Source organism: Triticum aestivum, chromosome 1A (assembly GCF_018294505.1).
Source record: "Triticum aestivum cultivar Chinese Spring chromosome 1A, IWGSC CS RefSeq v2.1, whole genome shotgun sequence".
NCBI lineage: Eukaryota > Viridiplantae > Streptophyta > Magnoliopsida > Poales > Poaceae > Triticum > Triticum aestivum.
Genome location: NC_057794.1, coordinates 452993761 through 453008051, shown reverse-complemented (window position 1 = coordinate 453008051; position 14291 = coordinate 452993761).

Genomic DNA, 14291 nt, shown 5'->3' with positions numbered 1-14291 from the left:
GGACCTGCCCAATCGGGACCGTGGAGCCGTCGGTGACTCCGGAGAAAGGCTTGGTCGGCTGAAGCTGGCTGTAGGGCAGTTGGAGATTGTTGAATGTTTCCACGGACAGGACGTTGAGCCCTGCCCCGCCATCGATGAGGGTCCTGGTGACCACCACGTTGCTGAAGATTGGGGAACAAAGCATCGGGAGGACTCCGGCTGTAGCTGCACACTTGAGCTGATCTGCTGAGCTGAACGTGATGGCGCACGCCGACCACCTGAGAGGGTGCGTGGCTTCCAGCTTGGGGAGGACTGCATTCACTTCGCGGGCGAACTGCTTGAGGATGCATTGAGAGGCTGGGGCTTGAGCCCCGCCCAGGATGCAGGCGACTGCGCGCGGCTCCTGGAAGCCCCCAGCCCCCTCATCCTGATGGCGGTCCTCGTTTCTCCTTGGCTGCGGTGGCAACGGAGGGAGGCCTGCGTTGCCTTGCGGGCGATCCTCGCGAGGCTGATCCCTCCAGTCTTCCTCGCGAGGCGGGTCTTGCTAGCGATCCTCGCGAGATTGATCGCGCCACCCTTGGCGCGGGCCGCGGTCTTCCCAGTGTCCTGCGTTCCTTCCTCCTCCTCGACCGTAGCCCCGGTCACCGCGGTCGGGGCGACGGCGGATCCTTCCTTCTCGCACGGCTCGGAGCTCTTGACATTCGTTGGTGTTGTGGGTGTGGAGGTCGTGGTACACACAGTACCGACTGCCCTTGGGAGGTTCGGGCAGATCTCTGCCCCGCTTGGTGTCTGGTTCTGCCGCGAGCACGGCAGCCCCCTTGCGCTTCACATCCTTGGCCTTGGGCTTCTTCTCTTCTGGGTCTACGGCAGGCAGCTCGAGGAGGGAGAGACGCCCTTCCTCAGCCCTGGCGCACTTGGTTGCCAAGTTGAACAACTCCAAGGAAGTGCACAGGTCTTCATGCATCGCCAGCTCCTCCTTCATCTTGACATCGTGCACGCCGTTGGAGAAGGCTGAGATGATGGCCTCCTTGGTCACCTTGGGAATCTTGAGGCATGCATTGTTGAAGCACTGGATGTACTTCTGCAGGGTCTCTCCGGGTTATTGCTTGATGCGGCGCATGTCGCTCACGGCGGGTGGCCGGTCGCGAGTACCTTGGAAGTTGGCGATGAAGCGGGTGCGCATCTCGTCCTAGGAGGAGATCGTGCCTGGGGCCAGGTTCAAGAGCCAGGTGCGGGCCCCGTCCTTGAGCGCCATGGGAAACCAGTTCGCCATGACCTTCTCGTCTCCGTTGGCAGCTTCGATGCCCAGCTCATAGAGCTGGAGGAACTCCGCAGGGTCGGCCGTGCCGTCGTAACGAGGAGGCAGGTCTGGTTGAACTTGCTGGGCCACGCGACGCTGCGTAGCTCGGCGGTGAATGCACGACAGCCTGCTGTGGCCACGGGAGGCCTTGGGTGACGAAGAGCTTGGTCTTGCATGCCCCCAGGCGCTGCAGCTGGGAGCAGCGCGGGGTCTTGACGCGCGGGAGCAGGAGAATGGTCGCGACGTGCTGGAGCAAGGAGCGCCCGGGCAGCTTCTTGTGGGCGAGGGACTTCTTGGCAGCTCTGCTCTTGCCGCGCTGGCACCTGACGGAGCGGGTTCCGCTCTTGGAGCCATGGCGCCTTCTTGAGGAGGAGGCGGCCGGGGCGCCGCCGGAGGTTCATCGCCCGCGCGGGGCGGGGTGCGGTGCAGCGGAACGGACGGCGCATGAGAGCCCCCTGCGGCGCGGATGAGCTCGGCGATGCGGTCGAGCCATTCTTCATAGACGTCGTCGACGGGACGGTAGCGCAGGAGCTCGTTTGCCGCGATGAGAGCAGCTTAAGCCTCCATGGGTGCGCGGGACGAAGAACCAGCTGGGGTGAGCGAGGGAGTAGCAGTGTGGCCGTCTTGCCGCACGGACGGATGCTGAGACGACGCTTGCTGCTCGTCCCCTGCCGGGCCGGTGGCGGTGTTGACGGCAGGTGACGGGGAACGGCGAGGACGCCCGCCGACAGGAGCCGTCTGGGCGACGCGGGAAGCGAGAGCGGCCCGGCGCTCGGCGCGGGCCCGACGAGCGTCAGACATGGACGCGATGGTCGGAGGAGAACGGGGTGGTGGAAGACGAATTCCGGCGCACCCCTACCTGGCGCGCCAAATGTCGGATTTCGGGTTCCGGCAGACCCTTGAGGTTCGAACACTGGGGTGCGCATGGAGATTTCGCCTTCTACCTACCTGCACCCCTCCGCCTCGCTGAGATTTAGCTATGGAAAGAACAGCACAAGAGACACAGGGTTTATACTGGTTCGGGCCACCGTTGTGGTGTAACACCCTACTCCAGTGTGTGGTGTGGTGGATTGCCTCTTGGGCTGATGATGATGAGCAATACAAGGAAGAACAGCCTCGCGAGGGTCTGCTCTTGGCTATGGGGAAGAACTGCTAGGAGGAGTTCAGTCACCCTTCTCTCTCTCTCTCTGTGATGCTACTCGATCCAATTTTCCCTCTCCCCTTTACCCTGTGGGTGGCTAGTCCTATTTATAGGCAAAGGCCCTGGGCCTCTTCCCAAATATTGAGCGGGAAGGGCGCCAACAATTGGCCATTTTGAAGGGGAACATCTAGTACACTTATCTTGACTAAAGTTAGTCCTCGCCTTCCAAAGACTCTGGTGGTGACGCTGGCTTGGGCTCCACAATGACTTCCTCCCTGCCGTTGGACTAGTCTTGGTCACGTTGCACTGAAACGGGTGCCTTTGCTTGATGCTCTCTCCTGCGCTTGCTCCCTTTGCACCAAAGAGGAAAGGAGGACATTGCGCGGGCTGGCGCCCGCCTGGCGCCCTTGGTCGTCATGGCTTGCGTCACGGGCACCTCGTGAGGTACCCCGCCTTGATCTCTCCGCCTCCTCGCGAGCCAACCTGATGTGGCTATGCCTGAGGAAGCTCCGTGTCGTCCGCCCCACGAGGCTTGGCCCCTCGCGAGGGTCTTGGGTTTGCGTCGATGAAGACGGGCCGTGCTGGGCCCCCTTTTGAGCCACGCCGCAGGCCGCAGGCAGGCAAGTCTGGGGACCCCCGTTCCAAGAACGCCGACACAAACTACCTGGCCGGCGGCTTACTGCTGGCTGCGGACTACTCCACCAGGCCGACTGCTGGCTGCAGACTGCTCCACCAAGCCGACTGCTGGCTGCCGACTGCTCCACCAGGCCGACTGCTGGCTGCGGACTCCTCCACCAGGCCGACTGCTCCACCAGGCCGACTGCTGGCTGCCGACTGCTCCACCAGGCCGACTGCTGGCTGCCGACTGCTCCACCAGGCCGACTGCTGGCTGCCGACTGCTCCACCAGGCCGACTGCTGGCTGCTGACTACTCCACCAGGCCGACTGCTGGCTGCCGACTACTCTACCAGGCCGACTGCTGGCTGCCGACTCCTCCACCAGGCCGATTGCTGGCTGCCGACTCCTCCACCAGGCCGACTGCCCGAAGTCAACTGCAGCAGGACGCGCCCCCGACGTGACGGCCGTACCCGGCACTGTTCACGTGACACCCCAGCCATCATGTACAGTGTCCCTTGTCCCTGGGCACTATTTATGAAGTGACCCAGGGGAAAAGGATGACACCCCACCATGCCACTAGCTAGCTAGCTACCATGCCTACATGGCTTACATGCTAAGCTAGCTCCCACTATATATAGCTAGCCATCCACCCATCCTCACACACACGTATGAGCATCACACTCCCACGGCCACACATGGCCAGGCACATGTGCCACACTAGCTAGCTAGCTCTCATTGCTACTGATCTCAGATACAACTCCAGGAGCACCTTGTACTGCCCGATGTACACCCCACATATATACTCAGACATGCAGGAGTAGGGGTATTATCTCTCCGGAGAGCCTTGAACCTGGGTAAACTAGCGCGTGCTACTCGCATACCCGTCCCCGGATATTCCAGCAACAGTCTTGCCCTCACACGAAGCCACCTTGTGGCATATGTCGTCTTGCAGCCCCCCGTGAGAATACCACGACAGTAAGTGTGATGCGGCCACGGCGGTTCAGTTCATCAAAAAGGTGATATTCCGGTTTGGCTTTCCACACAGTATTATAACTGATAATGGTACTAATCTGTCAATGGGAGAGATGGAGGAATTTTGCCAATGTGAGCACATCCGGCTTGATATAGCATCGATGGCTCACCCCCAATCTAGTGGTCAAGCGGAGAGGGCAAATCAAGAAATTTTGCGAGGTATTAAACCCCGGCTTATGGTTCCTTTGAAACGGACACCGGATTGTTGGGTTGAGGAGTTACCTTGTGTGTTATGGAGCATCAACACCACACCCAACATATCTACGGGTTACACACCTTTCTTCATGGTTTATGGAGCAGAGGCAGTTCTTCCTAGTGACATCCGTCACGACTCGCCCCGTGTGGCAGCTTATGTTGAAGCTGATAATGAGAAGGCACGTTAGGATTCCCTGGACCTATTAGATGAGCAACGTGATCTTGCAGCAGCACGTTCGGCGATTTATCAACAAGATCTCCGACGTTATCACAGCCGCCGGGTTAAGACGAGAACTTTTCAAGAGGGCGATCTGGTGCTCCGGCTCATCCAGGATCAGACTGATATGCACAAATTATCCCACCTTGGGAAGGACCTTTTGTGGTCAGCAAGAATCTGCACAACGGGTCATACTACCTCATTGATGTTCGAGAGCACAAAGACTCACGTAAATCGGAGGAGGAGACCAAGCGGCCGTGGAATATAGCTCTTCTTCGGCCTTACTATACTTGAGCCGCAGGCTCTTCATATGTACATATTTATGACAATGTATATATTATATAATAAACCGAAGCCTCGAATAAAGCGGGGTATCTGTTCTTTTTACATCATGTGTGTGCTTACAAGAGTTTCCACTGACAAAATAGAGTTTTGTTAAACCGGTCTCTGCAGCCACATGGATATAACGAAAATCACTAGGGGGCTTGGTCATATATGAACCATAGCTACACATCTTGATCGGTTTGAAACCACAAAGGGATATCACTAGGGGACTTGGTTGTTGTCACACCATAGCTACACCTCTTGATCGGTTTTACACCATAAAGGGATATCACTAGGGGGCTTGGTTGTTATCACACCATAGCTACACCTCTTGAAAGGCATTAAGCCAAAAGGAAATTATGTGGAGCCAAAGAGAGTCTGTTGCATTAAGCACAGCTCAAACATAGGTAACCACCGAGCACAGCTCACATGTTACCTAGGGGCTCTTTGCTTCTAAAAGAACAATGAGTTTTGAACCCTTGTAATAGGCTATCAAGCCAGGCTTGGAAGCCAGGTGTATTCACCTAAAACCCCGGGTTATCCTGCCTCTTTAAGTAAGCCACTCCGTCTAGGTAAACCTGGTATGACCCATCGAACGTTTGACAAGTCAATCCCATGGACCCTGAACTTGTCAAAGTTAAAACGTGGATTGGTTAAAGATTGAGGTCCATCTTAAAAGGCTTTGCAAAATGGTTTAACTCAGCGGCCTGGCAGCCCATGAAAAGCCTCGATTTAGGGCCTGGCAGCGCATGAAAAGCCTTGCATATTTCTTTTGTATTTGTTGTTTTAACATCTTTTGATAAGGGATTTATGAATATTTTCTGATAAATCGGTGTTTATTACAAAACCGGCTTGACTTTCAACACTTAGTTGTCAGTACATGATCAGATTCTAAACCGGTAGCAAACTGCTCTGGTCTGGTTTTGACTAGATGTCACCATTCTTATACAAACAACTCAACGACTTTTCAGTCCAATATGATTTCTACATGAATCGTCAAGAGGGCCAGGAGTTATTAACACTCCGGATTAATGTTTTTACCTCTACCATACAAGCAGTTGGTCAGCCAATGAGGTATATCACAGGTATTACTTATTTTATCGGATTACTACAAACTTTGGTTATCCATCCAAGTTGTGTATGGCTTTTGGGCATCATAACCCATCTAGTGGTAAACCACTGGGATGCTTTTCAGTTTTCATATGCAAGAACATAAAGGATTATGCATACATGAATTCCAAAAGTGGAGCAAGTTCTCACAATGTCAAAGCACCACAAAACATGCTCGCTGGCATGACAGATAAAGGGGTTTTTGCTATCCTATTACAAGAAGCTTCAAAATGGCTCCAATTGAATAATTGTTTCTAAGCAGTGGCACACAATGGCTGGTAAACCGGCGGCCGGTTTAAGATGCTTCGTCTGGACGGCTTGACGGTTGAGGATCATTTGGTGCAAGCACTTCTTCATCCCTCCCCAGACGCTGGAAATCAATCGTTGACCAATCGATTTCGGTTAAATCTTGAAACACGGCTTCTTCATGGATATGGCTGGAGGGGTTAATGTCAGGAGCGTAAGTATGCTTACAGATTGGACGCACAAGTTCTTCGACTTCATGGATTTCGGAAGGCTGTCTCTTCCCTTCAGTGTTGTAAGCCGGCTGGAAATGAGATAAATCTATGTCTTCTGCCAGCTTGCTGGCTATTGGCCGCATCTCCTTTGTCAGCCTTCGAAGATCATCATTGTCGAAGTTTGAACTGTCCTCCTTCACACTTGGATATCCTTTAATGATGTCATCCGCTTCAAGATCTGGAATCCATGCTTTGGCCCGGATTAGTGCAGTCAGCGCTCCTGCTCTTGCGGTTGCCTTCTTTAGTTCAGTAATCCGGGCCGGTAGCATGGCCAGCTTCTCAAGGGTTTCTTTTATCAGTGTTGGTGCCGGTTTATTGTAGGCTGCAGTGCATATAGCATGCTGGGATCCAGAGTAAAGCTGTTCTATTAAGGTGTAAGCCGCTTTAAGCTTCATCCACATATCAGCACCCAGATGAGTAATGCGAGTGCCTGCCATGGTTTAATATCAGCCCAACTGGTAAACAATAAGATCTCATGAATTGGACAAACTGCATAAGGAGATACTTACCAAATACAGCGGACGTCATGGCGTTGATTTGCCGCTTTAAACCAGTTAGTTCATCTACAACTGGCTTCAGGGCTGCTTCGGCATCATCAGCTCTTTTGGTTAAACCGGCCTTTTCGGTTTCCCAGTTAGCACGTTCCCTGCTAAAAGACTCCTTTAGATTTTCCATAGCTGCCAGGGCTTTGGTCAGCTCTTCCTTGGCTTTCACAGCCTCTGCTTGTTGGGACTTCATGTTCTCTTGTAAATCGGCGGTTTGGGCGTCTCTATTGCTTAGCTCGGCCTGTAACAGCGAAGATATGTCAACAATAGGATATGTATTTTCTAAGTACTAAGCGTATAACAAGTTATGCACTTCGCACTTGGGGGCTAATGCATATTTGCTCTATTATCAGTACATTTTTTAAAAGTCTCCAGAACAATGCAAGCATTGTCCTTGACACTTGGGGGCTAATGTACATCTGTTTAATACGGACGCATGGATTCAAGACCTGGATTACCTCGCAAAGCTAAACCAGCCTTTGGGGGCTACACTAAGGACAGCTACATAATTACGTTGGTAAAGTATCGGTTTTGTTTTCACTAAGGACCTGACATTTTGAGGGTCAGTAGGAGAGGATTAAAGTATTACAAAGTCCCGGTTTAAGATTAACATCATAAAATGGCCCTTGGGGACTACTTGGGCTAGTGTTTCAACTTTGGAATCAAGAAATAAAGGGAGATGAAAATACCTCATAGCATTCCTTCATCAGGTTCACCAAACCGGCTTCATAGTCACAGTTTGAGTGCAGACGATTTAAAAAACCGGAGTGAAGTTCTTCAACACTAAGATGAGCATAGCTTGATAAGTCAGTGCTCCATTTACCCTTTTCCGTGGCAGCACACTCTTCTTTGGCACTATGTTGGGCCAAGATTACAGGATGGCCAGGAGAGCTGTGGACCATGCCAGTAATGATAACACCATCTCCTTGGCCTTCAGTAGTTTTTGCGGGTGATGATGGAGTGTCAGTACCTCTCACTGGACTAGCCCGGTTTGGAGCTGTCGGTTTAGTGTCAGGCACAACAGGATCAGCTTTTGGTTGTCCATCAATATTCTGGTCTTGAAGGGGTGGTTCATCAAAGGTAGCTTCAGGATGAGGACCCTCCGGTTCACGAGTTTGGTCCGGTTCACCTATTTGCTCTTCTTCAAAAATCGCCTGATCTTCTGACGGATTGTTGACCCGAGCTTTCTTGCTGGGTCTAGCTTTGGCTCTGCATACAAAATTAAAAGAGCTTTAGCATCTTATTCAAGATTTGCAACGCATTTGAAGAAAGGGTTTGAATGCTTACCCAGCTACAGTTTTAAGAGGAGGGAGTTGGGTTGCTGTTGACTCGCCAGAAGATGAGGGAGGTGTCACCTGATAATTTGAATCGGACGGATTAAGAGGTTTTCTGAAATAACCTGCCTTGGAATAAGAATTGTCAGAAGTGGGGGAGACCTCAGATCGGCGCTTCCGAACCGGGGTATCAGGTAAACCAGCCGAAGTGACCTCTTGGCCGCTGTGCCGGGTTGTTCGGCGAGCTTCATGCTACTGCGTCTTCAAAATAAATGTTGGGTCCAAGTAAGCAAAAGGATGAGAAAAGCTTACTTTCCGGATCGCTTGACGGGTTTTTTGGGTTGGCATAGAGTCTGAACCGGAGGAAAGGGTAATTACCTCTACATCTTAGCCTGGCTGCCTTCTACGTCCTCCTGATAAAGATCATTGTTAATGAGGTGCATGAAAAAGGAGCCAAGTGAGTCAAGTTCTACCTCAACTTCCGGATCATCTGCATATTCATCAAGTTCCATGTTGATCCGGTCAGCTGTTTTCCACTTTGAGGTATGCTTGACGGCTTTGGTTTTGGGACGGGATGGCTTTGCCGCTTTATCTGCGGATTTCCGCTTCCAGAAGGGATCATCACCTTGTTTATACACAAACATAAAGAAGTTTACAAGTTGAACAATTTAAAGATATCAAAGATAAAAAGGAAGCATAGTGCTTACAACAGGCGGTTTATTTTGAGTATAGAAGGGGTTCAAGCCGGTTTGGCGACAGACTGATTCCGGTTCATTCAAAATTTTCTTGACGCTTTCAGTGACCTCTTCATCGGTTACCTGAATGTTGATGTGGCATTGGGGGTCTTCTAATTCACCGGTGTACTCACACATTAAACCAGGGCGGCGGCTTAGTGGCAAGACACTCCAAGATATCCAGCAACGCACAAAATCAATGCCTGTTAAACCGTTGGCCATAAAGGCCCGGAGCTTGGCGAGTTGAGGGGCATATTTGGCCCGTTCCACAGAACTTAAACGTTGCGGCATTGGATGAGTGTTGGAAAGCCGGTGATCATGGTAGCCTGGAAGAGGGTCCTCATCTTCAGGAGAGGTATCTATGCAGTAGAACCAAGTCTGGTTCCATTCCTTAGGGTGACTGTGCAGTTTGGCATGAGGGAATTCAACTTCTTTCCGCTTTTGAACAGAGACACCACCAAGTTCAGTGTTGGGACCGTTTACAAATTCTGTACGCTGGTTCAGATGAAAAAAGTCCCGGAACAACTCAGTAGTTGGTTCTTCTTGTAAGTACACCTCACAGAAGAATTGGAAGTTGCATAGATTGGACACCGAGTTGGGTTCGATATCTTGAGGATGGAGTTGGAAACTGTTAGGGAACGTAGTAATTTCAAAAAAATTCCTACGCACACGCAAGATCATGGTGATGCACAGCAACGAGAGGGGAGAGTGTTGTCTATGTACCCTCGTAGACCATTCGCAGAAGAGTTATAACAACGCGGTTGATGTAGTAGTACGTGTTCACGTCCGACCGATCCAAGTACCGAAAGCACGACACCTCCGAGTTCTGCACATGTTTGGCTCGGTGACATCCTCGCCTTCTCGATCCAGCAAGAGGGGCAAAGTAGTAGATGAGTTCCGGCAGCACGATGGTGTGGTGACAGTGTTGGTGAAGAACAATCTCCGCAGGGCTTCGCCTAAGCACTACGAAAACTATGACGGAGGATAAACTAGAGGGGACGGGGTTGCCGGCACACAGCTTGGTGTTTCTTGATTTTTCTTTGGTGCTAGCCCTACCCCTCTATTTATATGTTGAGCCCTGGGGTCGAAACTTGGAGTAAAAGCCTCCTCAAAGTCGGTTTCACCAGAATGGCAAGAGTCCTTCTCGGACTCCAGGGCTAGACGCCAGGGTTCCCGGCATCTACCCCCTAGACGCCAGGGTTCCTGGCGTCTAGCCTCTGGTCTCCGCAAAACTTCCTTTTGCACTTTCCAAAAGCCTCGTGGGCTTTCCCCTTTGGCCCAGATAAAGTGTTCTCGTGCCCAAACATTTCGGGAAACATCCGGAACCCCTTCCGGTGAATTCCGGAACCCTTCCGGAGATCAAACACTACTATCCCATATATCAAACTTTATCTCCAGACCATTCCGGAGTTCCTCGTCATGTCCTTGATCTCATCCAGGACTCCGAACAACATTCGGTCATCGACATACATAACTCATATAGTACTATATCATCAACGAACGTTAAGCATGCGGACCCTACGGGTTCGAGAACTATGTAGACATGACCGAGACACCTCTCTGGTCAATAACCAATAGCGGGACCTGGATGCCCGTATTGGCTCCTACATATTCTACGAAGATCTTTATCGGTCAGACCGCATAACAACATACGTTGTTCGCTTTGTCATCAGTATGTTACTTGCCCGAGATTCGATCGTCGGTATCTCAATACCTAGTTCAATCTCGTCAGGGGCAAGTCTCTTTACTCGTTCCGTAATACATCATCCCGCAACTAACTCATTAGTTGCAATGCTTGCAAGGCTTATAGTGATGTGCATGACCGAGTGGGCCCAGAGATACCTCTCCGACAATCGGAGTGACAAATCCTAATCTCGAAATACGCCAACCCAACAAGTACCTTTGTAGACACCTGTAGAGCACCTTTATAATCACCCAGTTACGTTGTGACGTTTGGTGGAACACAAAGTGTTCCTCCGGTAAACGGGAGTTGCATAATCTCATAGTCATAGGAACATGTATAAGTCATGAAGAAAGCAATAGCAACAAACTAAATGATCAAGTGCTAAGCTAATGGAATGGGTCAAGTCAATCACATCATTCTCCTAATGATGTGATCCTATTAATCAAATGACAACTCATGTATATGGTTAGGAAACTTAACCATCTTTGATCAACGAGCTAGTCAAGTAGAGGCATACTAGTGACACTTTGTTTGTCTATGTATTCACACATGTATTATGTTTCCGGTTAATACAATTCTAGCATGAATAATAAACATTTATCATGAAATAAGGAAATAAATAATAACTTTATTATTGCCTCTAAGGCATATTTCCTTCAGTCTCCCACTTGCACTAGAGTCAATAAACTAGATTACACAGTAATGATTCTAACACCCATGGAGCCTTGGCGCTGATCATGTTTTGCTCATGGAAGAGGCTTAGTCAACGGGTCTGCAACATTCAGATCCGTATGTATCTTGCAAATTTCTATGTCTCCCACCTGGACTAAATCCCGGATGGAATTGAAGCGTCTCTTGATGTGCTTGGTCCTCTTGTGAAATCTGGATTCCTTTGCCAAGGCAATTGCATCAGTATTGTCACAAAAGATTTTCATTGGACCCGACGCACTAGGTATGACACCTAGATCGGATATGAACTCCTTCTTCCAGACTCCTTCATTTGCTGCTTCCGAAGCAGCTATGTACTCCACTTCACACGTAGATCCCGCCACGACGCTTTGTTTAGAACTGCGCCAACTGAAAGTTCCACCGTTAATATAAACACGTATCCGGTTTGCGATTTAGAATCGTCCAGATCAATGTCAAAGCTTGCGTCAACGTAACCATTTATGATGAGCTCTTTGTCACCTCCATAAATGAGAAACATATCCTTAGTCCTTTTTAGGTATTTCAGGATGTTCTTGACTGCTGTCCAATGATCCACACCTGGATTACTTTGGTACCTCCCTACTAGACTTATAGCAAGGCACACATCAGGTCTGGTACACAACATTGCATACATGATAGAGCCTATGGCTGAAGCATAGGGAACATCTTTCATCTTCTCTCTATCTTCTACCGTGGTTTGGCATTGAGTCTTACTCAACTTCACACCTTGTAACATAGGCAAGAACCCTTTCTTTGCTTGATCCATTTTGAACCTTTTCAAAAGTTTGTCAAGGTATGTGCTTTATGAAACTCCAATTAAGCGTCTTGATCTATCTCTATAGATCTTGATGCCCAATATGTAAGCAGCTTCACCGAGGTCTTTCATAGAAAAACTTTTATTCAAGTATCCCTTTATGCTATCCAGAAATTCTATATCATTTCCAATTAGTAATATGTCATCCACATATAATATCAGAAATGCTACAGAGCTCCCACTCACTTTCTTGTAAATACAGGCTTCTCCAAAAGTCTGTACAAAACCAAATGCTTTGATCACACTATCAAAGCGTTTATTCCAACTCCGAGAGGCTTGCACCAGTCCATAAACGGATCGCTGGAGCATGCACACTTTGTTAGCTCCCTTTGGATCGACAAAACCTTCCGGTTGCATCATATACAACTCTTCTTCCAGAAATCCATTTAGGAATGCAGTTTTGACATGCATCTGCCAAATTTCATAATCATGAAATGCTGCAATCGCTAACATGATTCGGACAGACTTAAGCATCGCTACGGGTGAGAAGGTCTCATCATAGTCAATCCCTTGAACTTGTTGAAAACCTTTTGAAACAAGTCGAGCTTTGTAGATAGTAACATTACCGTCAGCGTCAGTCTTCTTCTTGAAGATCCATTTATTCTCAATTGCTTGCCGATCAACGGGCAAGTCAACCAAAGACCACACTTTGTTCTCATACATGGATCCCATCTCAGATTTCATGGCTTCTAGCCATTTTGCGGAATCTGGGCTCACGATCGCTTCTTCATAGTTCGTAGGTTCATCATGATCTAGTAGCATGACTTCCAGAACAGGATTACCGTACCACTCTGGTGCGGATCTTACTCTGGTTGATCTACGAGGTTCAGTAATAACTTGATCTAAAGTTCCATGATCATCATCATTAATTTCCTCACTAATTGGTGTAGGTGTCACAGAAACCGGTTTCTGTGATGAACTACTTTCCAATAAGGGAGCAGGTACAGTTACCTCATCAAGTTCTACTTTCCTCCCACTCACTTCTTTCGAGAGAAACTCCTTCTCTAGAAAGGATCCATTCTTGGCAACGAATGTCTTGCCTTCGGATTTGTGATAGAAGGTGTACCCAACAGTCTCCTTTGGGTATCCTATGAAGACACATTTCTCCGATTTGGGTTCGAGCTTATCAGGTTGAAGCTTTTTCACATAAGCATCGCATCCCCAAACTTTAAGAAACGACAACTTTGGTTTCTTGCCAAACCACAGTTCGTAAGGCGTTGTCTCAACGGATTTCGATGGTGCCCTATTTAACGTGAATGCGACCGTCTCTAAAGCATAACCCCAAAACGGTAGCGGTAAATCAGTAAGAGACATCATAGATCACACCATATCTAGTAAGGTACAATTACGACGTTCGGACACACCATTACGCTGTGGTGTTCCGGGTGGCGTGAGTTGCGAAACTATTCCGCTTTGTTTCAAATGTAGACCAAACTCGTAACTCAAATATTCTCCTCCACGATCAGATTGTAGAAATTTTATTTTCTTGTTACGATGATTTTCAACTTCACTTTGGAATTCTTTGAACTTTTCAAATGTTTCAGATTTATGTTTCATTAAGTAGATATACCCATATCTTCTTAAATCATCTGTGAAGGTGAGAAAATAACGATATCCGCCATGAGCCTCAACATTCATCGGACCACATACATCTGTATGTATGATTTCCAACAAATCCGTTGCTCTTTCCATAGTACCGGAGAACGGCGTTTTGGTCATCTTGCCCATGAGGCACGATTCACAAGTACCAAGTGATTCATAATCAAGTGATTGCAAAAGTCCATCAGTATGGAGTTTCTTCATGCGCTTTACACCGATATGACCTAAACGGCAGTGCCACAAATAAGTTGCACTATCATTATCAACTCTGCATCTTTTGGCTTCAACATTATGAATATGTGTATCACTACTATCGAGATTCATCAAAAATAGACCACTCTTCAAGGGTGCATGACCATAAAAGATATTACTCATATAAATAGAACAACCATTATTCTCTGATTTAAATGAATAACCGTCTCGCATCAAACAAGATCCAGATATAATGTTCATGCTCAACGCTGGCACCAAATAACAATTGTTTAGGTCTAAAACTAACC